The sequence below is a fragment of the Pleurodeles waltl genome, chromosome 10 (assembly GCF_031143425.1).
Source record: "Pleurodeles waltl isolate 20211129_DDA chromosome 10, aPleWal1.hap1.20221129, whole genome shotgun sequence".
Classification (NCBI taxonomy): Eukaryota; Metazoa; Chordata; class Amphibia; order Caudata; family Salamandridae; genus Pleurodeles; species Pleurodeles waltl.
This window is the reverse complement of record NC_090449.1, coordinates 256,054,452-256,081,505: the sequence shown is the minus strand read 5'-3', so window position 1 is coordinate 256,081,505 and position 27,054 is coordinate 256,054,452.

The following is a 27,054-nucleotide window of genomic DNA, read 5'->3' as shown; positions in this document are numbered from 1 at the left end:
ATAAGTTCACAGACATAGCATACGTGAAGTACAAAAGACTGATAGCGATGAACTGGAAATCGGCCACAGCTCCAGATCTGAAAACCTAGCAGAGCATGACACTGAGATGGGCTAGCGCAGAGTCAATGGTACTGCGGAAATCAGCAAGGGAGGGCCAACAGCATACAGGAAGCGAGGTCTGGGAAACTTTAACAAGCAGACTAGAAGCCAAAAGCGATGAGAAACCACCATGAACTGGTACATATTGCGACCCTGAGACAAACATTCTTTTACCTAACTAATCTTCATACCCCGAGTAAGCAGGACGGGACAAATTGTATAGCTAGAGTGAGCTCCCACGCCCACCTCTTCCACCAGAAGCAACCCATAGTGATTAGTTAGAGCGGATCTAGTGCCCCGCACAGGAACACAAAGTCAAGGGGACCCATACACCACAAATTGTCACTACACTGGGTCTCCCCCACCAAAGCAAATAACTGCATAGCCCAGAGAAAGAACATTACTAAGCCGGGGCACACAAGTCCACTAAAACCACATGGTTAATTTGATCATCCAGCAACCGCATCTGAATACCCTTTAAGCATAATGACAATACCTAAGTTAAGTTTTACTGTTAATTTGTGTGATAATTGCGTAAAAGATCTACCATATCCTGAAACTGTAATTGTTAAATGTTGGTAATGGATCTAAATTGAAAATTCAATAAAAAAAATAAAAATAAAAAATATGTGAAATATGCCCTAATACCCTAGCATGATGAACCTATAGAGAGCTAGGTGTGTTAAACCTAATCTGCCAGTATCATGTCCATGAGAAGAACCCCCCAACCCTTGTTACCTTGGAATGAGGTCGCTATATCAGACTCCGTGGGTACACAAAGGCTGGGTCTGCATCAAAGCGAGGTGTAGCATGAATAGCGTTGATGGTATCTGGTAGGAATCCCTCTGATAACCCTGTCTGCGTGAGATGCATTTATACAGATCTTGTAGGACCCCTGATGCAGGTATGTTCCCAAACAATAGTTAAGAAGGCATGCTTGGGGTGGCAATGATACAAACAATTCCCTGAAAAGGTGCATTATGTTACTGTCTCACGTAAGTGGGAAAGTACATATTGTGAATAACTATGTATCTCATTTGTTTTTGATGCTGATAGTGTCGCCTTCACAGAGCGGCACTGATAACGTGAAATCAAAACATCTTCCTAACTACAAACATGGTAGTCATCTTAGAAGAAATAAATAAATAAATGAGCTAAAACAGAGCAGGCTAAGTAGGTTAAAAGTCTCTAAGTGACAGGGACTCAGGCCTGCCAGCCAGAATGCTAAGCTATCTCCCGATTCCCAATAAAACTATATAGGATCCACTACAGTAGATGGGAACTCAAATACATTTCACAAATACACAATAGCAAATACACCTTCACAATACAAACCATATGCATATTTAGAAATACCATTATCTTATCAAGAACACCAAAATTGGCTTAATGGTGCCCTAACAGACGTTCCACAAAACGTTAGATTAGGTTCTTTAAGTAATGACGGTTCTACCTGGCCAGCATTGGCCACATATACACCACATCCTAATGCAGAAATCTAGCCAGTGGTGGATGTACGCCTCTTATATAATCATTTAGTAGAAAGATATCAACACTTAATACAATTGTCAACATCAGGACAGTGCGCGCTCTACGGGGGACAAAAAATGCAAAAACCCAGCCTTTATGCAAGAGCATAATTCATGCATTGTGTTTATATGCAGTATGTTAACCTTTTGCATTGCAGACTTTAACCTTGAAAAACACTATTAATGATGTTTGCAATAATTGTTCATTTGAAAGGTATTGCTGCAGGCTTACTGAGTGTGTTAGGGCGTGGTCCCTTTCTAGGACCTTCTAGAAGCTTTCTCTGCAGCATGACTGGGTGTGGTTTGTGGGCTGGGCCAGACTCTATATAAGAGAGCCAGCCCAGCTCCACGTGCTCACTATTCAGAGGTCCCAGTGCAGAGCAGCAGCAACTTCCTGAGCTCCTGTTCCGGAGGCCTACCTTGATGTTCCAGGCCTGCCCTGCATTATACTGGTGATCCTTGAGCAGGGTGGTAAGGTGGAGGTCGGCTGGGCCCCCGACCCCGTTCTCAAAGACTCTTGAGTTTTGGGCCTACTCATGAAACTTTCAGAGTACGCGATTCATTGCTCTCATGTAAAACTTGGTGTTCAGATCGGCAACAGCTTGCGCGATCATTTTATGGCATTTGCATATTGTTCGAATCGGCATTGTGCGCGATTCATTTCCCACATGTAAAACTTGGTGTTCAGATCAGCTACAGCTTGCGCGATCATTTCATGGCATATGCATATTCTTGTTAGAATCGACAGTGTGTGCGATTCATTTCCAGCATGTAAAACTTGTTGTTCAGATCGGCAATAGTGTGCAAGATCATTTCATGGCAATTAAAACTTTGATGTGTAGTGTTTGTTGAAGTGCACACATTTATCCTGGGCTTTTGGATTTTCTGTGAAGATGCTAAATTCAAAATGTGACATTCTTTGCGCATATTAAGTCCCTAGTACAATTCCTATTGTTTTCCAGGGAATGTTTCAGATTGCCTTTTGGCCTCATGTAAAAATGCAATGTTTGTTCTGAAACATTATTCTAGAAGGTTCTTGTATTCCTAGACAGTATGTGACATTTCATGAAAAGCTCATATGAAACATTGTATTAACCATTCTTGATTTTTTCCAGGTACCCAGAGTTCTTGAGGTCTAGTTATAGCCACTTCTTAGGTTATCCATGGTTACACTATGAGAACGCTTAGAACCATAGTCTAGTGAAAGTCAATGTGATAATATCTTGATATTGTGTTGTTTAACCTTTTGCTTCCTACAGGTCTCCTTCCCAGCTGTTCCCTACCTAATCCCCTTTTCCCCCACCTGGACTCTCTCAGGCTCTGTGATATTTCCATCAGAGTGTTGGCGCTGTTTAGTGGTGGACATGTTGGGAGCGTGCGCAGGCCCTGAGGATCTGGTCTCCCTGACAGAATAGTGAACCCACAAATGTATTATCCTCCCGGTTTGCGTGTGTTTTCAACATGGCCACACTGGATGAGCTAGTCAAGGTTATCACGCTGCTCCAAGCAGAGGTAGTGTCATCAAACGATAAAGCAACCAGCTTAGCTGAGAGAGTGAGTCAGTTGCAGGTAAGGGTAGAAAAGAAAGAACAAAGTCCTTTGGGTGTGGCTTGGCCTGGTCCTCCTTCTCATGTTTCTGGAGGTAATCCTCCTATGAACATTTCCCTCAACGTTCCCTCAGCTATTCCCCTAGCTCCTCCAGAACGTTTTTCAGGCGATTCCCTGAAAGCGCAATCTTTCTTGGTTCAAGTGGAATTACATTTTACCTGCCGACCAAACACTTTCCCTGATGCCCAATCCAGGGTGGCCTTCTTGTTATCTTACCTGACTGAGGACGCAGCCACCTGGGCAATCCCTCTTGTGCGTAAAGACAGTCCCCCGCTTTACAATTAGAGAAATTTTGTTTGTGAGTTTGAACGAGTGTTTGATCGAAGAACAGTGACATTGTCGGCAGATCGTGAACTATTAGACTTGCGACAAGGTAACCAAGATTTAGTTTCTTACTTAGCTAATTTTAATCGGCTGGTAGCCGAGACATCCTGGCCTGAAGCAAAGCAAGCAGCCTTGTTTTACAAAGGACTCAAGGACGAGTTAAAGGACATTCTTGCCCAGATAGACCCGCAGCCTACAGGTTGTCGAGATCTAATAAACCTTGTTTTGAGACTGGATCATCGTCTAGCAGAACGAAGGGGAACACGAAAAAGACTGACAAATATTCCTGCCGTGTTCACGATCATAGAGAATCAAGAACCCAGAAAGAGAGAACTCAGGAACCTATGGAAATTGGAACTATCAGGAGACCTTTGACCAAAGACGAAAAGGACCTACGTAGAAAGAATGGACAATGTCTTTATTGCGGGCGCAAGGGTCATTTCGCCAAAGATTGTCCAGTCAAACCAAAAAGCAAACGAGGTCCTGTCGAGAAACTTGCAGCCAATGTACAAGTCGAGCCGGAAAACTAAATCACCCAAGATGTAAAGAAGGGTTGCTCTTGGGTGTCACCGTGGACCCTTCACAGTCTAGACATCTCAAGCTGGGCATAAAAGTTCAAGTAAAGAAGAAGAACTATTTCAAAAAGGTCCTCGTAGATTCTGGGGCTACCGGGAACTTTGTTGATGCCCAATTGGTTCGCGCATGGGGGATCCCATGAACCAAGAAGAAGACTCCAGATATAATACAAGCAGTAGATGGAAAACTCTTGACTGGAGGCCCAGTAATTCTTCAGAATGTCCCCTTGTCGGTGATCTGTGATGGGGGAAATCAAAGAACCAAACATGAAGAGAAGCTCGTATTTGACGTGATCCATGCTCCTCAGTATTTAATTATCCTTGGCTTACCATGGTTAACTTATCACAATCCTGAGATTAATTGGGCAGAACGGAAAGTTGTGTTCTCTTCCGCCCTATGTAATAAGATATGTCTCCAGACGTCTCCAGTCGCCAAAAATTGCAACTCTCACATAGCCAATGCAGCGGAGAAAGAAGTAAAGTTGCCCAGGCAGTATTCGTCCTATGAAGATGTATTCGATGAAAAAGAAGCAGAAACCTTGCCTCCTCATAGACCTTATGACTACCAAATTGATTTAACTCCAAGTGCAATACTCCCTAGCTGTCATGTGTAAGCCTTGTCAAAACATGAAAATTAACATTTTCGAAAGAACCTAGATCAATTCTTAGAGAATGCTTCATCCGCCCTTCCAAGTCTCTCGCAGCCTCTCCTTTGTTTTTTGTCCCTGAGGCAAATGGGGACCTTCAAACCTGTATTGACTATAGGGGTTTGAACAAGGTCACAGTCAAGAACAAATACCCCTTGCCTCTGATTCCTGTCTTGTTGGATCAAGTGAAAAAAGCAAAGATTTACACTAAGCTCGATCTACGAGGTGCTTACCATTTAGTCAGAATGAGAGAAGGCGACAAATGGAAAACTGGGCTCAAGACAAGATATGGTCTCTTTGAATACACCTTCATACCCTTTGAACTGTGCAATGCTCCAGCAGCGTTTCAATCTTTCCTGAATGACGTCCTTAGAGAGTACCTCGACATATTTGCAATAGTCTATACCGATGATATTTTGATCTACTCCGACAATGAAACCGAACATGTACAACATGTCAAGAAGATTCTCACAGCTCTTCGAAAGCATCATTTATATTGCAAACTAGCCAAGTGTGAGTTTCATGTTACCACAGTTGAGTTTTTAGGGGTTATCCTTACCCCTCAAGGTATGGTCATGGCAGAAAAGAAAGTACAAGCTGTATCTGATTGGCCCACTCCAAAGACTGTTCGAGATGTACAGTGCTTCCTGGGTTTTGCTAACTTTTATTGCAGGTTTATAAACCATTTCTCCCAAACAGTGGCGCCAATCACCAAGTTACTGAGAAAGAAAGAAAAATGTGTATGGTCTCCAGAAGCTGACCAAGCCTTTTCAACTTTGAAAGAAGCTTTTTCCACTGCCCCAGTCTTGACTCACCCTGATGTGGATCGTCCATTCATAGTTGAAGCAGATGCCTCAGATATGGCAATTGGTGCAGTCTTGTCACAACGAAGTAAAGACACTGGCCAACTTCATCCTGTAGCTTACATGTCTCAAAAGCTGAACGAAGCCGAACAGAACTATGTAATTGCTGTAAAAGGGCTTCTGGCGATCTGTGATGCCTTTAAAGAGTGGAGACATCATTTGTTGGAGGCCAAGTACACTATCACAGTATATACTGATCATCGCAATCTCCAGTTCAGCTAGACTTTTGACTCCTCGGCAATTACGCTGGATGCTGTTTTTTGCAGAGTTCGATTTTGTGGTAACTTTTCGTCCTGGTAAAGACAATCGCAAAGTAGAAGCCTTGTCCCGCCAAGAGTCTACCACATTGCCTACAATCCAGCTTTCCAGAGCTATCATTGCTCCAGACAAAGTCCTCTGCATCATAAAAACCGAAGACTTCTTTGAAGACATCCGTAATTCCTTCACCATTGAGAAATGGCAGGCATGGGCTCAAGCAGATCCCAAAAGATCAATCAAGCAAGGACTACCTTACCATGGCGCTCATTTGTTCGTGCCCACTACCAAGCTTCGCAAGTTAGCATTTCATTGGTTGCATGTTATACCTACGGCAGGTCACCCAGGCACTCCTAAAACTCTTGAATTAATCCAACGCTACTTTTGGTGGCCTACTCTGACAAAAGACGCCAAAACAATGGTCACTAACTGTGAAGTCTGTGCTCGCATCAAGACAAGTCATTCAAAACCGAAAGGTTTGTTGCATCCGCTCCCAACTGCACGTCGACCTTGGGAACACATCTCGTTAGACTTCATTACAGGAGTACCAGTGGTTCAACAGCACTCAGTAATCCTTGTGGTGGTAGATAGTCTCACGAAATATGGACATTTCATTGCCTGCAAGAAATTGCCCACCTCCAGTGAACTGGGAACCATCCTACTGAATAGAGTGGTCCGTTATCACGCGCTGCCGAGAATGATTCTCTCCGATCGAGGACCGCAATTTGCCTCCAACTTCTGGAAAACGTGGTGCAAAACACTTCAAGTTACATCCACACTATCTACTAGCCATCATCCTCAAACAGATTGTCAAACTGAGAGACTGAATCAGACATTGAAGCAATATCTGCGTGCTTACGCTGAGAAAGCACTTCATTCCTGGACATCAATGCTCTGGTTAGCTGAACTAGCCTACAATAACTCGTTTCACACCTCCACTGGTGTCACACCCTTTTTTGGCTTGTTTGGCTATCATCCTGATACTTTGCCTATCACGATTCCTCAAGAAAGTTCTCTTACACCAGCTGTGTCCGAAACGATTCAACACCTCCACCAAACCCAGAAACTGATTCAACAACATCTAGAAAAAGCTAAACAAAAATACAAAAAGCAACATGACAAGAAACATTGTGAAGGACCTTAGTATCAACCAGGTGATAAAGTGTGGCTTTCTACAAGACATATAGACTTCAAGAAAAAGCACATGTTTAATCCCAAATTCATAGGTCCTTACACTGTCCTCCAGCAAATTAATCCAGTGACGTACAAACTGCAGTTGCCCTGGTCACTGCGTATTCATCTAGTGTTCCATACTTCCCTCCTGAAAAAAGCAGTCCAGAAGGTACGCTCCCAACCAGCTCCAGTTCTAGTACAGGGGGAAGTGGAATACGAAGTTAAACAGGTGTTGGATTCCAAACTTAGAGGTCGTAACCTGTGGTATCTGATCTCTTGGAAAGGTTACGGTCCTGAAAGTAACTCATGGGTCTCCGCATCCGACGTTCATGCTCCACGACTAGTGAGACGTTTTCATTGTCTTAACCCAGGCAAACCAGGCCCTAGAGCGCGTTTCGGAGAGGGGAGTTCTGTCAACATCAGGACAATGTGCGCTCTACAGGCGACAAAAAATGCAAAAACCCATCCTTTATGCAAGAGCATAATTCATGCATTGTGTTTATATGCAGTATGTTAACCTTTTGCATTGCAGACTTTAACCTTGAAAAACACTATTAATGATGTTTGCAATAATTGTTCATTTGAAAGGTATTGCTGCAGGCTTACTGAGTGTGTTAGGGTGTGGTCCCTTTCTAGGACCTTCTAGAAGCTTTCTCTGCAGCATGACTGGGTGTGGTTTGTGGGCTGGGCCAGACTCTATATAAGGGACCCAGCCCAGCTCCACGTGCTCACTATTCAGAGGTCCTGGTGCAGAGCAGCAGCAACTTCCTGATCTCCTGTTCCGGAGGCCTACCTTGATGTTCCAGGCCTGCCCTGCATTATATTGGTGATCCTTGAGCAGGGTGTTAAGGCGGAGGTCGGGCTGGGCCCCTGACCCCGTTCTCAAAGACTCTTGAGTTTTGGGCCTTCTCGTGAAACTTTCAAAGTACACGATTCATTGCTCTCATGTAAAACTTGGTGTTCGGATCGGCAACAGCTTGCGCGAACATTTCATGGCATTTGCATATTCTTGTTTGAATCAGCAGTGTGCGCGATTCATTTCCCGCATGTAAAACTTGGTGTTCGGATCGGCAACAGCTTGCGCGATCATTTCATAGCATTTGCATTTTCTTGTTCGAATCGGCAGTGTGCGATTAATTTCCCGCATGTAAAACTTGGTGTACAGATCGGCACCCCAAGAGATCTGAGAGGACTCCGGACTGCAAAAAACGAACATCGGAAAGCACCACAGCACCTATGACGCCTAGCCCGAGCTGAAATGGGTCAATGGTGCAAACGTGGTCCTCCATCCCTCCAGAGACAGAGCTCACCTTAGACTTGCCCACTGTGGACTCCCCTAGGTCGCCTGCAGCCACTGCCCGCGGGGCCTCTCAATTACAGGTGCTCCAGGTGGGGAAAACCAGATGCCTAAGGACACCTCTGCACCTATCGCCCCTGGCCCGTGGAGAAGAGGACTTAAGGTGTCTCCATATCCTCGATCATCTCAAGACTTGAACCCTTGACTGGAGTCCCTGTCCAAACCTGCAGCCAGTTGCGGCTCACGGGTGTTAAAGGAGGTGGGGTGGTGCCAGGGGAGGGGAGAGGGGGTGGCACAGTTGGGGGAGTAGGGGGCTGGCGGGGGGGGAATAATAAAATTTGAAAAAAATTAAATAAAAAAATTAACTTACCTGCACGCTGTGCTCCACCGTCGCTCCTCTGTCTCCTCAGCAGGTTGCAGGCACAGGCTCCCAGCCTGCCCTGTGGTCAATCCTCACGCTGCTCAGAGAAGTGGCAGGATTGGCCTGGAGCACCCAGCTAGGGCGCTCAAAGGCAGACTGGGAGCCTGTGCCAGCTCTCTCCAGCCCGGCAGCTCAGTGCGGGGCTGGAGACAGCCTACTGCTCGCGTATGTGTTTGGCCAGCCAGGGACGTACATGCGCACTGAGGGGAGTGCCATAGCTGAGGAGCCGCCACTGCCTGCAGTCTCTTTTCAACTGGACCGTTACCCATTGACTAACATTGGGCACCCAATGCTGTAAAGCACCTCTGCACCCGGCAACCCCAGTGCCACCTGAGGTGACCTGTTGGTGCTGCCTTGGACCTTGCCACATACTTATCTTAAGGCCAGGAGATTGGTCACATAAGTCACTGTGAAGTATCCGAATGCAGCATAAATGTTTTTCCTCAATAGGATAACATTGGCCACCCGATGCTGAAAAGTACTTCTGCAACTGGCCACCCTAGGTGACCTGTTGGTGCTGCCTTGGGTCTTACCCCATACTTACTTTAAATCAAGGAGACTGACCCTTCACGTTGCTGTGAAGGGACCAAATGCAGTACGTTTCCCCTCATAGGATAACATTGGGACCCAAATGTTGAAAATCACCTCTGCAACTGGTCGCCCCAGTGCCACCCAAGGTGACCTGTGGGTGCTGCCTTGGACCTCGCCACATACTTAGCTTAAGTTCAGAAGATTGGTCCCACAAGTTACTTTACTATAACTGTATGCAGTATTTATTTTCCCATCATAGCATAGCATTGCCGCCTCTGACAAATGCACTGTTGACTTTTGAAACCTGAAAGTATTTTTCTTAAAAACGTACTTACCGGATTGTATTGATTCTGAGATATATATATATTTGTTATTTTTGTAAGTTGGTATGGATCCCCTTATTGAGTAATGTCTGTCATTTATTGACTTTTTGTGTATTTGCAGATATCTTAAACACTCTTCCCTGATAACCCAGGGCTGGACGACCACACTGTCCCCTAAAAGAGCACCTTAGGACTTCTAGAGCAAGCCCCTGTCCACTGTTAAGGGAACCCCTGGACTCTTTGCACGATATCTCTCATTTTGATATATAATATAAAGAAGCTGCTTCCTACAGCTGTAGAAGGCTATGAATACTGAATGAAGTCAATTGGCTTAAAGAGTGTGTGGGAGAACTAGAGACTAGCAAATACAGGGTAGAGAAGTTTTATTTACAGCATGAAACTGCACAACAAACAAGTTGTTTAGGCTTGGCGAAAATAAAAGAACTGAATACACCCAGTATTTCCTCACCAGCTAAACTTGATAAATGGCACAATTTTAAATGTCACTGAAGAACAGTTCAATGGATGGGTTCAGAACGGTACCTTTAATTCAACACTTTCAGGTCCCACTGGGTGGTTATTGTGGTCAATGGACACAAATGGATGGCATGTGTGTTTTGTCAACTCCACGTGGAGTTTTAGAGCAACTAGACCTGACCCTTCTTACGTCACCACACAACACTCTGATAATGACACAACATATAGCGTGGGCAAACTATGTGAACAACAGTTATAATCTTTAACGCTAAAAGATGTTAAAGAACACCTTCGTGTCCTGTCAGAAGATGTAGACTTACAAGATTTCTTGTTACGTCCCAGGAAACAAAGTACAAAATGTTTCTTCTATGTAATATATAATGAAATTTTGAAACTTTCCCAAAAGGAAGCTGCAGTCCTGTTAAGGCAAATAGATCTGGAAAATTTGCAGAAAGCTCTAGCCGTGGTCGATAATGATATAAACACTTTATCCAAAATAACATTGTGTCATCTGCAATCGACACCATTCAAAATTACGTCACTTTTACACAATGGAAAGAGTCAACTTAGGTCCATTATGCAGTTGAGCTGATGTTACAAGTTCTTAAAAATGGCCATGTGTCCTAGCAGCACAGCAACTCTAAGGAGTTATCTGCTGCATTTAATTTGACTAGAAATTTGCCTCGCCCCCATCACAAGAGATAAAAGTAGCAGATATAGGGCCTCCTATTGCTACTTCTAATGTAAATTGTGACAAGCTGAGCAGACTGGATTCTCTTTTATTTCCAAAACATATAGCGCTTACATCAGCCCACAAGACCTTTGAACAACTAGGAAGGTACAGTCCCTATTAAATACCAACTTTCCATAAAGATTTCAGTGAATTGATTTGTTGCATCTTTAATTCGTCCAACACCGTTGGGATTGTGCACTTTTTAAGGCTGTCGGTTCTGGTTTTGTTAGCGCCTTTCAAATCGTCTTTGGGGTTGTACCTTCAGCCATTCACTCACTGCTTTTGCTTTTTTGGGGGGGATTCCTAATAACTTTGGCATTACTTGGCAGTATTCTGCTGCTGCCGTTTTTCATTCGCAGTGGCTGCCCCAACACAACAAGGAGGAATGATGGAGCTTCCACCAGCCCAACTGTCTCAGGAACACATTATGCAGTACTTTGGAGCACCACTCCTGGAAGAACTGGAGTCCAACTGGTCACTGTCATTCAGACCGGTTCTCAATTGCATGCAGCCCCTCTTTCGATGCGTGTGGTTCCCATTGAAACATGCGCTGGAAGTGTCTTGTTCTGCAGCGTATACCTTCTCTGGATTTGGGTCTGACTGTGTTGTCAATGAGGGTTTATTGCCAGACATGCCCAATGACATTGCGGTTGAAGCAGTATGCTTCCTATAAGTTGCCCTTCGTGGATCTAGTTGCTCCTGCTGCTCTAACACCCGACACTTCACAGAGTGCTGCCTCCTCAGCCGGACATATGGCTGAGGCACCAGAACATCCGTGCCCCCTCTCTTTTCTTAGTGACAAGCTGGTTAACTTACCGCTTGCCAGAGTAGGATCTTTCCTGGATTCCATCATTATTGATGATATTGGTGATTTTCTGCAGGATCAAAATTATTGTTGATTTTGACATCTGGCCTTCATTTGAATTAATTTTTGGTGAAATTTTAAATTGACCGTTTTTAATTTGACCGGTCTTCAGTTTGTCCTGCTTGTCAATATGGACACTGCATCTCTTTTATGTATAGTTTAGCCTGCTTTTGGACCATGCAGTCTTGTACCGACAATGGGCAGGGTGTTGTGGGTTCATTTTAGCATTTTGCTTGGGCACATTTATTTCAGCTTCAGGCCTGCAGCCTGTGTCCTTTTACTTGATTCATTTCATTCATTCCTTTTATTATTTTAGCATGGCTTCATGCAGTAACGTTTGATTATTCCATTAGTTGCCTTTCCATGCAGGCATTGTAATTGATTCCCTTCCAGGACATTTCATCTTGTGCCCCTGATCAAGGCTGTACATGATAGTCTACGGAGCACTGCCTATCCAAGAGTACGAAGTCAATCTTGCATAGAAAGATGCATCATCACATCAAGCCAGTTCTCAAAACACAACATGTTTTGTTATAAAAACGCCACACTGGCAAAATACATTTAGAGGGGACATTACAGCCATCCATCCGTCTTATGCTGTACCACGGTGTTGCAGCTCTGATGAACTTGGCCTTGTCGCTCCAGCCACTCGGGAGGACTGCCAGCAGGTCACAGACAAACCCCTGCTTATTATTCAGGCATGGGGCTGGGTGGTGGCTTCCTGGGACTAGTATGGACAGAGAAGGGCTAGATTGCTATGCTCTCATGCTGGGACTTTTTCATTTGTTTAATACTCATGGTCACAATAATAATCGTATTGTGTTTCATCTTCCTAATAATTGCAGCCCATGCCTTTTTACATAGAATGCACTTGCTTTAATAAAATATATTGAAACTTGTCCTGAATTTCACTGTCTGCCTTGCATGTATGAGATCTTGTGCAAATGAGAGAAAGGGGTAATGCTTGCTGCCAAAAATCACTTTACTTTCTAGATTCAGGTAAGGTGCTGCTAGCTAGCCCGAAAAGGTTAGGCAGACAGTTTCCAGACGGTGTGGGATTGACTCAGTCACCCACACTTGGTGGCACTGCCGCCCAAAACCAGCAGTCTTACCTCAATGGTAGGAGTCCTACAACAGGAGCGCGGGGTGGGGGCAGATTGGTATCCCTGTACCCACACCAAAAAACGTGGACTTGGCTTGCCCCGTTCAGGAACGACTCCTGGGACTTCCTCCGCTACTACCAGCTACCCAGTGGACTCATTAAGTTATGATTTATTTACGTTTACGGTTGGGGTTTCTGTTGATTTTGTTCTCACTCCCTTATGGAGACTGCAAAGTGTGGGGAGGGGCCCTGCCTCGCATTACAAGACTGATACCTCAGCACTCCTCACACAACAGCTTCCCCTCTTGTCATCACCTACAAGGATGGCTAGAGTTTTAACCTTCTGTTGTCCCTATTCATGATGAATTGGAAGTCATTACACTGATTGTGAAGGGGCTCAAGTCAAGGTGGTCAAGTTTGAGGGGATTTTGTCTTATTTAGAGCATGCGGGTAGAGATACCTGCGTGGTACAGGAGATGCACTTCTCTCATGGCGACTGCCACAGAATGAAGTTCTGCCACTGTCCCATCCATGCAGTTGAGATTACATTTACTACTCACATGCCCATAAGACACATGCTTGCCTTGATTATTTTCTGGGCAACCTGTCCGTGCAAACACTGATCAGAGGAGTGGAGATTGAACGCAGATCACTGTCTGATCACGCCCCATTGATCCTTAAGCTTTGGATGGCCCTGATGCAGAATCCCAGCCACCCATCAGTCGGGAGTAATTTTGCTAGGCAGACCTGACAGTACACCACACTACGCAGGTGATTACAGACTTTGTAGCCATTAACGATACTGGAGACATCCCCCTGACTACCCTACGGAAGGCCATGAAGGTGGTGATTTGTGGAGGGCTTATTGCGGTCTCCACCGCTGACAATAAGATGCATAAGGAAAAGAGAGGGGAACTGGAGGCCATTCATAAAAGGACTGGGGCCTGAGGACATGGCGGCAACTGAAGAAGACGAGGGCGCAGGTGAGTGATCTGGATAGGGCGCAGTTTGCACTATTTCACCTGCAGCACTCCTACATGGGTTGGGACAAATGCGGCAGGCTTCTCACTAACAAGTTGCAAGCGAAGCGACAAGCTGAATGGGTAAGGCCATTCTTCAGTAGGATGGCAGCAAAGTGACTGCGGATTTGGCCATAGCGGCTGCTGTCAGGGACTTCAATAAGTCCCTTTACACATCGCAAGACCGGCCGTCCACATATTTACAGACCTATTTGAAGGATGTCTACACACCCTGGCTGACACCCCAGCAGGCCATATCTCTTGATCAGGCCATTCGTACAGATGAAGTCATTTTGGCCACTGCACATCAGAAGCTTCTTAAATTCTCAGGCCCGGATGGCTTTGTAGCCCTTTTCTATAAAATGTTCTCTCAGGTACTCTTCCCTATTATTACTAGATTCACTGGCAGATTTGGGCACCCTTCCATGCTGGAGGCATCCATCACGGTCATACCCAAACTGTGGAAGGACACACACCAACCAGTGTAGCTCGTACTGGCCCATTTCACTTATTTTATAAATGTGGATGCCAAGATTTTTACCAGAATTTCAGAGGCAAGGCTCAGACCCTTTAAGCCAAGCCTGATAGATCCTGACCATTCAGGATTTCTCCCTCACCGCCAATGTGGCGACAACACCAAGTGAATCCTTTGCGTAGTTGACAAAGCCAAATGTTTGCGGCGGGGCATAACGTGTTTGGCTATCAACGCTGAAAAAGCATTCAACCGAGTGTATTGGTGTTATCTAGATGCGGTACTGACCCACTTTGGTGTTGGGAGGCTGATTTGGTGCCTAGATCCTTCATAGCTATGGGGTGCCCAGGGTGGCATTTTAGGTGAACGGGGTCTTATCGGCCCCCTTTCCTACTGGTGGGGGTACTAAGCAGGGCTGCCCGCTTTCACCCCTGCTGCTTTTTCTGTACATGGAGCCCATCACACAGAGGGTTATGTAGACCCCCACATTACTGGGGTGAGGTTTGGAGGTGATGAGCACATTATTATCCTTTACGCAGACTATGTCATTGTGGTGCCAGAGGGCCCATTGCAGGCCCTGATATCCTTTTTGACAGAACTGGAGCAGTTTGGGGAGGTCTCGGGCTTTCGAATCAACTAATAAAAGTTGCACGTCACACCTGCTGTACTGGATTAGCTGGTTGCTTGCTATCCATCTGCATTGGCAGGCTCCTTGGTGACATACATTGGAAAACACATTTCCCCCACCATAAACAAGACTGGCTACCAACTACTGAGCCTTACTCCGACAGGTTTGTAAGTACCTTACACAATGGTAACACTACCACCTCTCATGGCTTGGAGGGTGGAAGATCTGAAAATGACTCACCTACCAGGGTTTTATTCCTGTCCAGGCCCTCCCACTAACGCACCCGGCAGGTATGCGCCTGAATCTCCAAGCAAAAATCCATGGTTTTGTCTGGGAGGGACGGAAGGCTGGTATGATCCACAACAGGCTGCATTGCCCAGTTTGTGAGGCTGGTTTGGAAATATCTAGCCTTCTGCATTACTACCAAGAAGCTGCAACATCGGTTCCTCCTGGAATGGAGTTATATGGAGACAGAAAAGCACTGGTTATTAATGGATAGGGCGATAACAGGGGACCATCTCTGGGAGGAGCAAAAGATCCTGGGGCTGTATTCATCCACTGCCATGACTGCCACTCTTAGGGTGTGGGACCAGGTCACTACTCGGAAGGTGTTGACATTGTTCCCCTCCCGACTGCCCCCAACCATGGAAAACTCAAAGTTTACCCCCATCAAATACCACCATCCCCATCTGCTGCTTTTGTGGCCTGGCAGGCAGCTGGCTGTAGATACATTGGTCACTTATTTGATGCGGAGTGGCTCATTTCCTTCAAACAACTTAAGGCCGACTATGGCCTGCTGGAAACAGCACGAATGTGCTACCTACAAGTCAGTCAACTGTGTCACCCATGGAGACACTCAATGTATCCTTGCACCCTTTGAAAAGTGGCATTTGTCCAAGGAAAGTGAGCAGTGCCTCATCACAGAGTTATATACCCTTTGGATGCCACCCCACTCGGAGGAGAAAACAGCGGGTCAGAAACATTGGGAGTGCGAACTGGGCAGACTCTGATACACAGGGAGTGTTGGGGGGGACTTATATTACAGAGCACAACACAGCCCCCAACACTGCAAGCTTGGAATCCGCTGCTAAAATTGCAACGTAGTGGTAATTTAAGGCCAGCTAGACTACATGGGGGAATCCCACTCGTAGTGCTGACTGTTGGAGGGGCTGCAGGGCTCCAAGGACCCTACTCCATCTCCTCTGGGCTTGTCTGAAACTTACACGATATTGGGAAACGGTTTTAGCAGATGTGCATTTCGATACTCAGCTGAATCGCTTCCCTGCATACATTATCCTGGGGCTCTTCTACCCCTTGACTTTTCCCCTTAATTCTAAACTGGGTCGACATGTTGATTTAGCACCGAGAAAGGCACTGTAAGCCCTCCTCTTTCTATAGGGCTTGGAGAAATCCCCAACCTATACTGACTGGCTCCACAGAATATGGCGCATACTGGGCATGGAACGCATGACCCTTGCCTTAACACATCAGCAAGCTGTTTACCAAGACTTGTGCCTACCGTTTATCTGACTACTTTCTGCCGAATTCGACAAATTGACTTGCCCTAAGTGTTTGCATTTATTGAGCCTGATGGAGATAAGGGGCGAACATGAGCCAGGGTGCCAGTAGCAGACGGGACGACTGACGTTTAGGTGCTTAATGTTGGAGAGAGTAAAGGTGGGGAGGGTGGAAGAGGGGTGGGGTATTTGGGGGCGCTGTGTTTTTGCTGTTGTTCTCACCTTGCAGGACGCAGATCAGGGCTTGCTTTGATAAATATGTTTATGTCGAAACGTTTGCAATAATAGAAAAGGATTTGAACCATAAAAATTGCTCCGATGCTAGGTAATCCTAAATGCTGTGGCTTTCTGGAAGAAGGTTGACTTTGCAGATCCACTTTTGTCAATAAATTATGGTTAACTGAAGAACTGCTACCGTGAACACATTCCGATATCTTAGTTTCCAACGAACCTGGCAATGTATTTTATTATTCAAGATTTCCTAAAAAACAAAAAAAAACAACAACAAAAAACGTACATATATATATATCCTACCATTCATTCTGGACCAAAAGCCTGATCCTTGCATACAAAGCATGAATGGGCTGATTGTATTCCACCTATGAGTCTCTGACACCCATATTGTAAGCGGATGTCTAGATCATAAGCTCCAATCACACATTCCTGATATGTTTCTGCTACACCAGTTTCAACTACTGGGGCCAACGCAGGAAAACAAGACACAAGTGGATAATAACCCCCACCGTCACAGTTCCAAAAACGTCATAATTAATCACTGACTATCTTCTCAAACAGAATTTGGATCTCCAAACACAACAGCCTATTCCTGTTTGACAACAGAGACTACTTCTTAATGGATAATATAAAGTGGTAAAATTTCACCCTAAGAAAGGAAGCACGTCAAACAGAGAAAATAAACGCTCCCAGTTGCACTACTTCATCTTATAAAGGAACTTCACCGTCTCAGTGACCCTCAATGTATCTTCACCTTACCCCAACTCAACTCAACCTCACTAACACACTCATGCCCCCACTAACTGCACCTGTCCGTCTTATTCCATCAAGCAGGGCTAAAGACAATCCACTGACACTACTCCTTCTCCCAATCCAGCCATTCCCAGGAACCAGCTTCTCTTCTTGCCTAAACATCACTCTATTGCTTAATCATCGCAACTTCACCCTTAGCTATCAATTATTTCTGCTTTACATGCTGTCTCTGAAGCACACAATTATCGCCCATCTCCACTAGCTCACACCTCTAAAGGACTGCATATGTCAGATGAGAAGTATTACTGGAATGAGAACTACTTAACTCCCAACTCTGCCAAAGACACTTAATTTAACCCTAACTCCTCGTCTTCCTTTACTCTTCTTACTGCCTAAGCTCCTTGTTAATTAGAGAGCGTAGCTTTTATAATCTATATTAACATGAAATGTTTATGAATTAATGTGTGATAATGCCGCATAGAAACTGTAGATGATTTTTCGCTTAAATGTGCACTTGTAATGTGACCACGGGGAGTGGCTGCCAATGTATACATGAACTAATAAAAATGACTAATGTTATGAATTAATATAAAGAATAAGTTTATACTAATTATTAATGATTACATTATTGAATTTGTGCTGAAATCCTCGTAGGCCTTAAGTTAGCATGAGCCGAAGCTTAGCTGCTTGGCTCTCATATTAAATGTATTTTTCCTACCTTGCAGTGTGCTGACTCGCAAAAGGACATGACCCCTTGTTTTCTTTAAACTAGAAGCCGAATGTAACCATAGTAGATCCGTTCCCATGAAATCCACATTGCTTGTAGAAAATGTTAATCAAAATGCAACAGTGTAGATTAATGTAATGTACAAGGTCATTCAAACCGGTGAAGACAATGGAGCTACTGACCAAAACATGTGCAAAGAATTACAGAAGGATGAAATCATACCGGACGTGCTACCTCCGAAGACGTCAATCATGTGGACCAATAAAAAGCTTCTAAAATAATATGGGGTGAAAGATTAATGACATAATCAATTTCCTAATTGGGTAAAGATAGTGGGGTATAACTAAGATCCAATAAAACTTTAGGGGAATGTACAACGAAAAAGGGATAAAAACCCATGACACGGGGAGCCATTTAGAATTAGGTAGGGAATGCTATTGATTTTATCCAGAAACGTTGTCACTCTGTTTGGCGACTTACTTTGGTTTTACTTAAACCATCCTTTTCTTAGATTGCCCATTTTACACTTTACTCCTTATGAGGGAAGTGCCCCTTTTGCCCTGGAGCTGAATTCTGATTGATGGCGATTAGACTGATGTCCTGAAGACGAAGACTGAACCTGAGTGCTGACCTAAACCTTGGAGGGTAACTATGACAATGATATTGTGATTTGTCTGTTTGCTTTTCCTTTCTAGGTACCAACTGCTTACTTTTGACAGAGACCATAGCTAGATGTTTTCCAAATTGGTGTTCTAAATTGTTTTGCATGAAGCCCAACATGCTAATGCTAATCAGTGGTTAGGACAGGAGTTCACTAAACTGACGCAAATAGACAAACAACTGAATCTATGCTTTGTTGAACTGACGCATTGATGACACTGCTAAAATTGACTTATGTTGACGCTGTGTTATGTTCTAATAATTGCGTTCCTTGTGTTGTTCAAGTCTTATTTGAGTTCCCAAATTATGACAATGTTATTGAGTGTTTTGCTAATGAAATTAACACATATGCTCTTAGAATTGTAATCAATAGGGAATAAACCTCATAAAATTCTACTAAACTGGTGTGGTTATTCATGACTGCAAGGTCATGATAGTGTCTTGAATTGATTAATGACTTTGACTAAAGTGAAATGTATTGTGATAAATATTGATGACATCATTGACATATTGATTGACATATTGATTAGCTATCTCGTCCTAAGGTGTCTCTCAACTGGGTCAAAAGATTCATTGGCCTAAAACGAGTCCTGATGTGTAATAAATTATCATAAAGGGACGCGTTAACAGCTCTGGTAGCAGAGTGACGGTTTGGCCCTTTGGGGCCCTAGGACAGAGAATTATTGTTTAGATTGTTTTTCTGAGATAATGCAAATTGGAGGTATGATGTGTTTCTAAATTCACCATGACTTTCCTGGGATCTCGGAGCCTGCCTAAGTGAGTTGGGGATGTTCTCGGCGTTTTAGCATGTGTGGTGTAGGATTTGCGCTTGCTCAGCTTATGCATCTTGCAGGTGATTTGTGAAGTTTGTGTGTATTTAGGCCAGGTGATGTTGTTTTGGAAGGAGTGGGCGTACTCCACAGTATGAGAGTAGGGAAGTCGGCGAACTTCATATGAGTGTGGTGCTTTGTGCTCAAAATTATCCACGTGGTTGGTTGTTAATGTACGGACCCGTCGCGGTCTAAGACTCCAGAGTATACTGACAAGTGTAGAAGACACTTGGGTTTATGTTGTAATTTGTGCGGTTTAGTAGGTCAATCGGCGTGGTTGACAAGTCGAGTTTGAGTCAATTGTGTGAGTGAAACCTTCGATGGAGATTTAGCAAGTTCTAAAGTGCACTAGAACAAACCATTGACAAGTCGAGAGTAGGCTTCAAGTGAAATCTCTGTAAAGTTCTGAAGCGGTTGTGTACCCTTCCTGTAGTGAACCAGCAAATTTGAGTTGTTGTTGTTGTTAAAGGTGATCGCAATATGTTGCATTAGTTTGGTGTGAATCCAGTGAGGGGCGGACAAGCCGCAAGACTATGTCAGCTGCAGTGTGTGTGAGTGTGACGTCAGTGGTGCCACGCTGGGATAGGTCAGTTGCCGAGAGGGGTCGTGCACGGATTGGCTGCCATCCGTGAGAGGCAATAGGTTGAGGAAGGTGGGTGAAGAGTGTCCTGGGAGTTAAAGTCACTTCCTGATTAAATACAAAACAAAAGAAAAGACACAAAAATGAATTTTGTCAAAGCTTTTAGGAGCGCTCTGAAAGGAGACGCATATATTATGGCGAGTGAAGGGGAGCCTACACCGCCTGAGGGTACTCCAGCTAATATAGTCATGGAGGAAAAGGGTGTCGCGCCTCGCTTATGGATGAAACAATGGTGCAAACTGACAGAGAAGGAGGGATGTTTGGCGTTTCCGGAGCACGTAACGTTCAATACGAGAATTTTAGAGAACTTGAGGTGGATGTTAAGTGTACAAAAATCACCTCCGAGGCCAGCTCAGTATGAGGCATTAGCAGTCTGGGAGTTAATGGCTATTAAACAAAGACAACAGAAATTCGAGAGGAGAATGAAAAGGGCAGAAAAGACTTCAGCTGAGGCTAGATGGGACAATGAGAGCAAAATGTGGAGACGGGGAATAGTTGACGGACTCAAATTGTTTCCAGCAATAGCACAGGGAGACGAGACGCAGGGGAAGAAAGCCACCTGTAAGACAGACAAGGATTCTAATAAGCCTAAAGAAACTAAGAGGTCTTGGATAGAGGAAGATGACTCAGATGATGTAGAGTTTCTTAATCAGTTACTGCATGATCGCCCGCCACCTTATGCAGTAGGCGACAATGTCCAGAGCACCAGTGCGGGTCCTGGGAACCAGACGCAGGAGAAGGGAGTTATCGATACAGTACAGACTAGTGATACGGGTTTGATACAGAATGGTGTCAGTGTACCCACTGCACCAGACATGCAGATACAGTTGCATCCTCCATCGCAGATACAGAGAATCTATCCAGACGTCCCAGTACTGGAGACTACTACAAATCCGATGGTGCTGCCTGACCCAATATATACAAAATCAAGGTTAGTGCAGATTGAGCCAACTCCACAATTGCTGCCCCAGCCGCAGCAACAACTGATACCAGGGTATAGTCCAGCAGCAGGACCTCCATTAGTACCTGCCCGGCTTCAGCAAGTCAAGCTTTGGGAGTTACTGCTCCACGGGGTTTGGGACCAGGTCAGACACCAGCTGCCATATCATTACCAATTACTGTCGGTCCACCGGTGCCATTGTATGCGCAAGGTAAGCCTGGCGTGTGTGATTAGGGAGTAATGACCCAAGATGCAATAAGAGGAGGGTCCATGGGAACTCCCCAGTTAATGACCCCGGGAGAGCAATCAGTTGAAAGACCAAGGTCCTTGCTAGACCTTAGCCCGGTTGAAGCACCTTTGGAAGCAATGAGACAGGCAGGACTAGGTGTGCTAACCCCACAGACAATGAGTACGAATTCTTCGCAGTCGCCAATGATGCATGCAGGGAATATTTCACTGCAAGGTTTTACGGTGCAACAATTAAATGAGTGGCTAGAAAAGACTTATGCTTCACAAAAGACTGCAGAGAGGCCAGAAAAGTCAGAAAAAGATGAGTACTTGAACTTTGTGAGACTGGGTGTGGAAGCTGCTGAACTAGTGGAAGGGACAATAGAGGTAAACAGATTAGAATCGTACACAGAAGCAGATTTAAGGTATCTGTGCCCCAAGATTACTAAAGAAGTGGGCAAGGTGCATCAGAGGTTGGCGAACCTGGAAGACAAATACAATATTGACATTGAGAATACTAAGCATTTGAAAAGAAGTTACAGATTAGACTTCGACTCCAAAGATTTTGATCACATGAGGTCGGCAGGAATAAGGGCGCATCTTAAAGAAATACTGCAAAGTGCTCAGATCTGGGGAGCCTTAGAAAAGTGGGAAGGCAGATGGGCAAAGAAAAGAGATAAGGAGAAAAGCGACAGTCCGGGATCGAGTCCGACTAAAGCCTCACCAGACACGGGGACAGTAAAGATACTACCAATGAGAGAAACAGCTCGAGGGGTCCTAGTCCATGTACCGTGGACTAGGGGAGGCATTCTGTCTTTTATGAATGATTATCCCAGGTTGAGGAAGAAACCGATAGAGTGGTATCAGCAGAAAGATAGGTTTGTAAAGCTTGCGAAGTGTCTCTGGGAAGATTTGAATAACTTGTTTGAGATTATTATCCCACCCGATTTATGGCTTGAGTGCAAGAGAGGTGTAGACTGGCCGACACGGGAGCCGGCAAGGGATAAGGCGACCGGAGCACCATCTGCGGAGGTGATGTAGTACTATCATAAAGTGATTGAGTTTTTGAAGCAAAAGGTGTCGCCGAAGGTGACAGATTGGCAGAAAATCGACCAGACCTCACAGGAGGTTAAAGAGTCAATCCATGCTTACTATGAGAAGTTATTGAAAGCGTTCAAACATTACAGTGGCACTGAGACTATTGAGCCGAAAGACATGAACCATCTTGTGTTTAGGTTCGTTGAAGGGCTGAGACCAGAGGTTAGCCAGATGATTAAGAATCATTTGATCTGTTGGCAAGCGAAGCCGATTGATGAGGTGTTACAGTATGCGAAATACTGCAGCGACGAGATTGAGCTGAAGCAGAGAAAATTGAAGGAGAAAGTGATGGTGATGCAGATAAGGGCAGTGCAGGCAGGTATGCAAGGGAATGGAATCCAGCAGATGGTACAGCAACAACCGCAAGGGAATGGCGTGTTTCAGGCACAACCAAGAGGCCGAGGTCGAGGTTTTGTGAATCGCGGTCCAGACTTGAATACTGTTGTGGTTCAAAATGACGTACAAGGGATGAAAAAGATGTCACCATGTCACGCGTGCGGGGGCGTGGGGCATTGGAAGCGGGAATGTCCAAATGCGGTGCATGATGGTGTTGTTCAACAAAGCACTGATGTCGGTACATTTCACAAAGTGAGGGGTCCAAAAATGAGAGGTCAAAATCAGAACTTCCAAAATAACATGGTTCAGATGCAGGGGTTACAGCCCATGCAGCAAATGCCGCGTGTTCAACCAGCACAAATGCAGCAGGTACAACAGCAGGTTCCCATGGTACCTAGACAGCAAATGCAATTACCCTTAGCCCCAATGGGGCAGCAACAGGTAATGCTTCCTCAGCCGGTCACAGGTCAAGTAGTAAGTCAAAATAATACAGTACAGCAGTTCCCATTACGTGGTGAAGATGGAATAAATGATGAATGGTCGGATGAGAGTTCAGACAGTGAAGAGTGCAGGCTTGCAGCGTCCCTAGAAGTAGACCAAAGGGGACCCTGTGTAGAGGGAAAGGTGATGGGTCACAAGGTTTCATTCTTGGTTGACACCGGAGCTACACGCTCTACAGTCAGAAGTGCAGAGGTTCAGAAATTGCCACTTTCAGGGCGTACCATAAGAGTGGTAGGAGTAGCAAACCAGTACTTGACAAACCCGATCACAGATCCGGTGCAAGTTGAGATTGGCAACTTTCAGGGACTGCATAAGTTTGTAGTCTGCAATTCAAGTCCTGTGTCCCTACTGGGAAGAGACTTACTGTGCAAAACAAAATGTTCGATTACCTGTTCCAATGATGGAACTGAGGTACAGACAAACAGTGATGATGAAGGGGATGATGGTCAGTTCTCAGAGTTAGAGACAGAAACCGCGAATGAGGATTACCCTTTGATAACCTTATTCCCGATGCTTACAGTGACTGACTTACCAGCTGAGTTACAGGGAACAATGACAGAGAAAGTGTGGGACTTGACAGGAAAAGAAGTGGGGCTGATAAAAGGAGTGGAACCAGTTAAAGTACAAGTGAAGCCAAATGCAGTGTTTCCCCAGGTGCCACAGTACCACATGGCACAAGATGTCCTTATCCAGGTGTCGCAGATAATTGCGGATTTTGTAAAGCAGGGAGTTTTGAAAGAAGTGTTGAGCAGTCCATGTAATTCACCAATAATGGGTCTGAAAAAGCCTTGTGGGAAGGTTCGAATTGTGCAGGACTTGAGGAAAATAAACGAGATTGTGGTAAAATGTTGCCCTGTAGTGCCGAACCCAGCAGTGATTATGTTTCAGGTTCCGTCTGATGCAGAGTGGTTCACCGTTGTAGACTTGTCACAAGCATTTTTTTTGGTGCCTCTTCATGAGGACAGCCAATTTCTATTCAGTTTCAAATTCCTGGACAAGGTGTACAGTTGGTGCAGAATTCCTCAAGGATTTTCTGAGTCCTCGTCCATCTTCAATCAGATATTGAAGAAGGATTTGGAGACATTGGAACTGCCTTTCAGTTCAACTCTAGTGCAATACATTGATGACTTGCTAATTGCGTCCAGAACAAAAGATGACTGTAGGTATGACACAATTTCTTTACTGAACCATTTGGGAAAGAACAGACAAAGTGTCTCTAAAGAAGCTGCAGTACTGTCCAAAAGAGGTGAAACACTTAGGACATTTGATTGAGAGAGGGTCCAGGAGAATATCAAAGGAAAAGGTGACGGCTATTCTGTAGATGAACCCCCCCGACAACAAAAGAGAGATGTCAGAATGTTTTTGGGAATGGTGGGCTACTGTCGCCAGTGGATACCCAACTTTTCAATTATCTCTAAACCATTAATAAAGCTGACAGGCAAGGAAACTAAGGATGACCCGTATACCATAACTCTGTCCAAGGAAGAGCTTGAGTCATTCATGGAATTGAGGGAGTGCATGTGCAGGGCACCAGCTTTAGGTATGCCTGATTACACAAAGCCTTTTCTACTGCTTTGTCATGAACGTGATGCTTGTTCTTTGTCTGTCTTGACATAGGTCCATGGAGGTGCAAACCACCCTGTAGCATATTTTTCAACTACCTTGGACCCAGTCGCAGCAGCCTTACCGGGTTGTTTGCGTGCAGTTGCAGCAGTTGGTCAGAGCCTCACGCAGTGTGAAGACATAGTGATGGGACATCCCTTAACAGTAATGGTTCGACATTCAGTTGAAATACTGTTGACTAACTAAAACCCAGCACATGACAAATGCCCGTCTTACCCGATATGAGACAATTATTTTGGGGTCGCCAAATGTCTCCTTAAAGAGATGTACTGTATTGAACCTGGCAACTCTACTTCCTGTTGAAAGTACTGAGATTAATAATGAAGAGGAAGTGGAGCATGATTGTCTTGAGGTAACAGAACTATGTACCAAGCCCTGACCTGACATTCAGGATACGCAGTTAAAAGAAAATTACTGCATTATGTTTGTTGATGGATCCTGTTTGAGAGACTCAGTTGGAATATTGAGAGCCGGTTATGCTGTGTGTACAATCGCTGGTATTATTGAAGCTTCCTGGCTCGAGAGAGTGTATTCCGCACAAGTGGCAGAATTAATTGCCCTTAGTAAGGCATGCCACGCAGCTGAAAACCTGAAAGTCACTATCTATACTGACAGCAGATACAGATTTGGCTTTGTACATGATTTTGGCCAATTGTGGTCACAGAGGGGTTTCGTGACCTCTTCTGGTTCTCCAGTGAAAAATGGCGAACAGATTAAGGATTTGTTACATGCGATTCAGTTACCTCTTGAAATTGCCGTGGTGAAATGCAATGCTCATGTTAAATCACAAGACTTTGTGTCAATGGGAAACGGCTATGCAGATCAAGTCGCAAGGTTTTGCGCATTGAACTGTATATCGTTCAAGGATCAGTGGGAATTGTTACCGCAAACTGAAAATGAAACATGTTTGAACTTTGCCTTAAGAGTGGTTGATACCTTAGATGAGTTAAAATCACTACAGGGTCGTGCTAGCAGAGAGGAAAAACGCTCCTGGCAGAGAATGCAATGTGTACAGAGGGCTGATGACTTGTGGGTCTCAGAGGAGGGGAAGCTGGTTTTACCAAACAGTCTCCTGTCACAATTTGCAGGGCTTTATCATGGACAGGCACATCTTGGGAGAGATGCAATGATCAGGTTATTCAAAATTGACTGGTTTAACCCGAAATTCAGACAAGCCGCAGAGGTTACTTGTCACAGGTGCATCATCTGTCAACAGATGAATGCAGGAAAAGGGACTGTGGTAACTTTGAGCCACATAGGGAGAGCTGGTGGTCCCTTTAGCAAGATGCAAATGGATTTAATTGAAATGCCTGTTTGTGGAGGATTGAGGTACGTGTTGGTGATTGTGTGTGTTTTCAGCCACTGGATTGAAGCTTACCCCACACGTAGAAATGACAGTCTCACAGTCGCAAAGCTGTTGCTCAGAGAATTAATACAAAGGTTCGGTTTTCAGGTCTCTTTAGAATCAGATAGGGGCAGACACTTCAACAATGAGGTGATTAAGCTCCTGTGTGCTGCGTTAGACATGGAACAGAAGCTGCATTGTAGCTACCGACCTGAAGCATCAGGACTAGTAGAACAGATGAATGGTACCTTGAAGTCGAGAATGGCAAAAATGTGCGCAGCTACTAATATGAAATGGCCAGATGCATTGCCCTTAGTGCTGATGTCGGTGAGGAACACCCCTGATAAGAAGACAGGACTATCACCCCATGAGATCCTCATGGGCAGAGCTATGAGGCTACCTGCAGTACCCGCAAATGCTCTTGTGAATATCACGGATACATGGTGTTGGACTACTGCAAAGGTTTGGCTGATGTGGTTCGCTCTTTTTCCCACCAGGTGGAAGCCAACACATTGCCACCGATCAGTGATCCAGGTCACACCCTGCAAACCGATGACTGGGTGGTTGTCAAGAAGCACGTGAAAAAGTCATGTTTGGAGCCGCGCTGGAAGAGGCCATACCAAGTAATACTGACAACAACCACTGCTGCGAAATGTGCAGGCGTTCCAAACTGGATACATG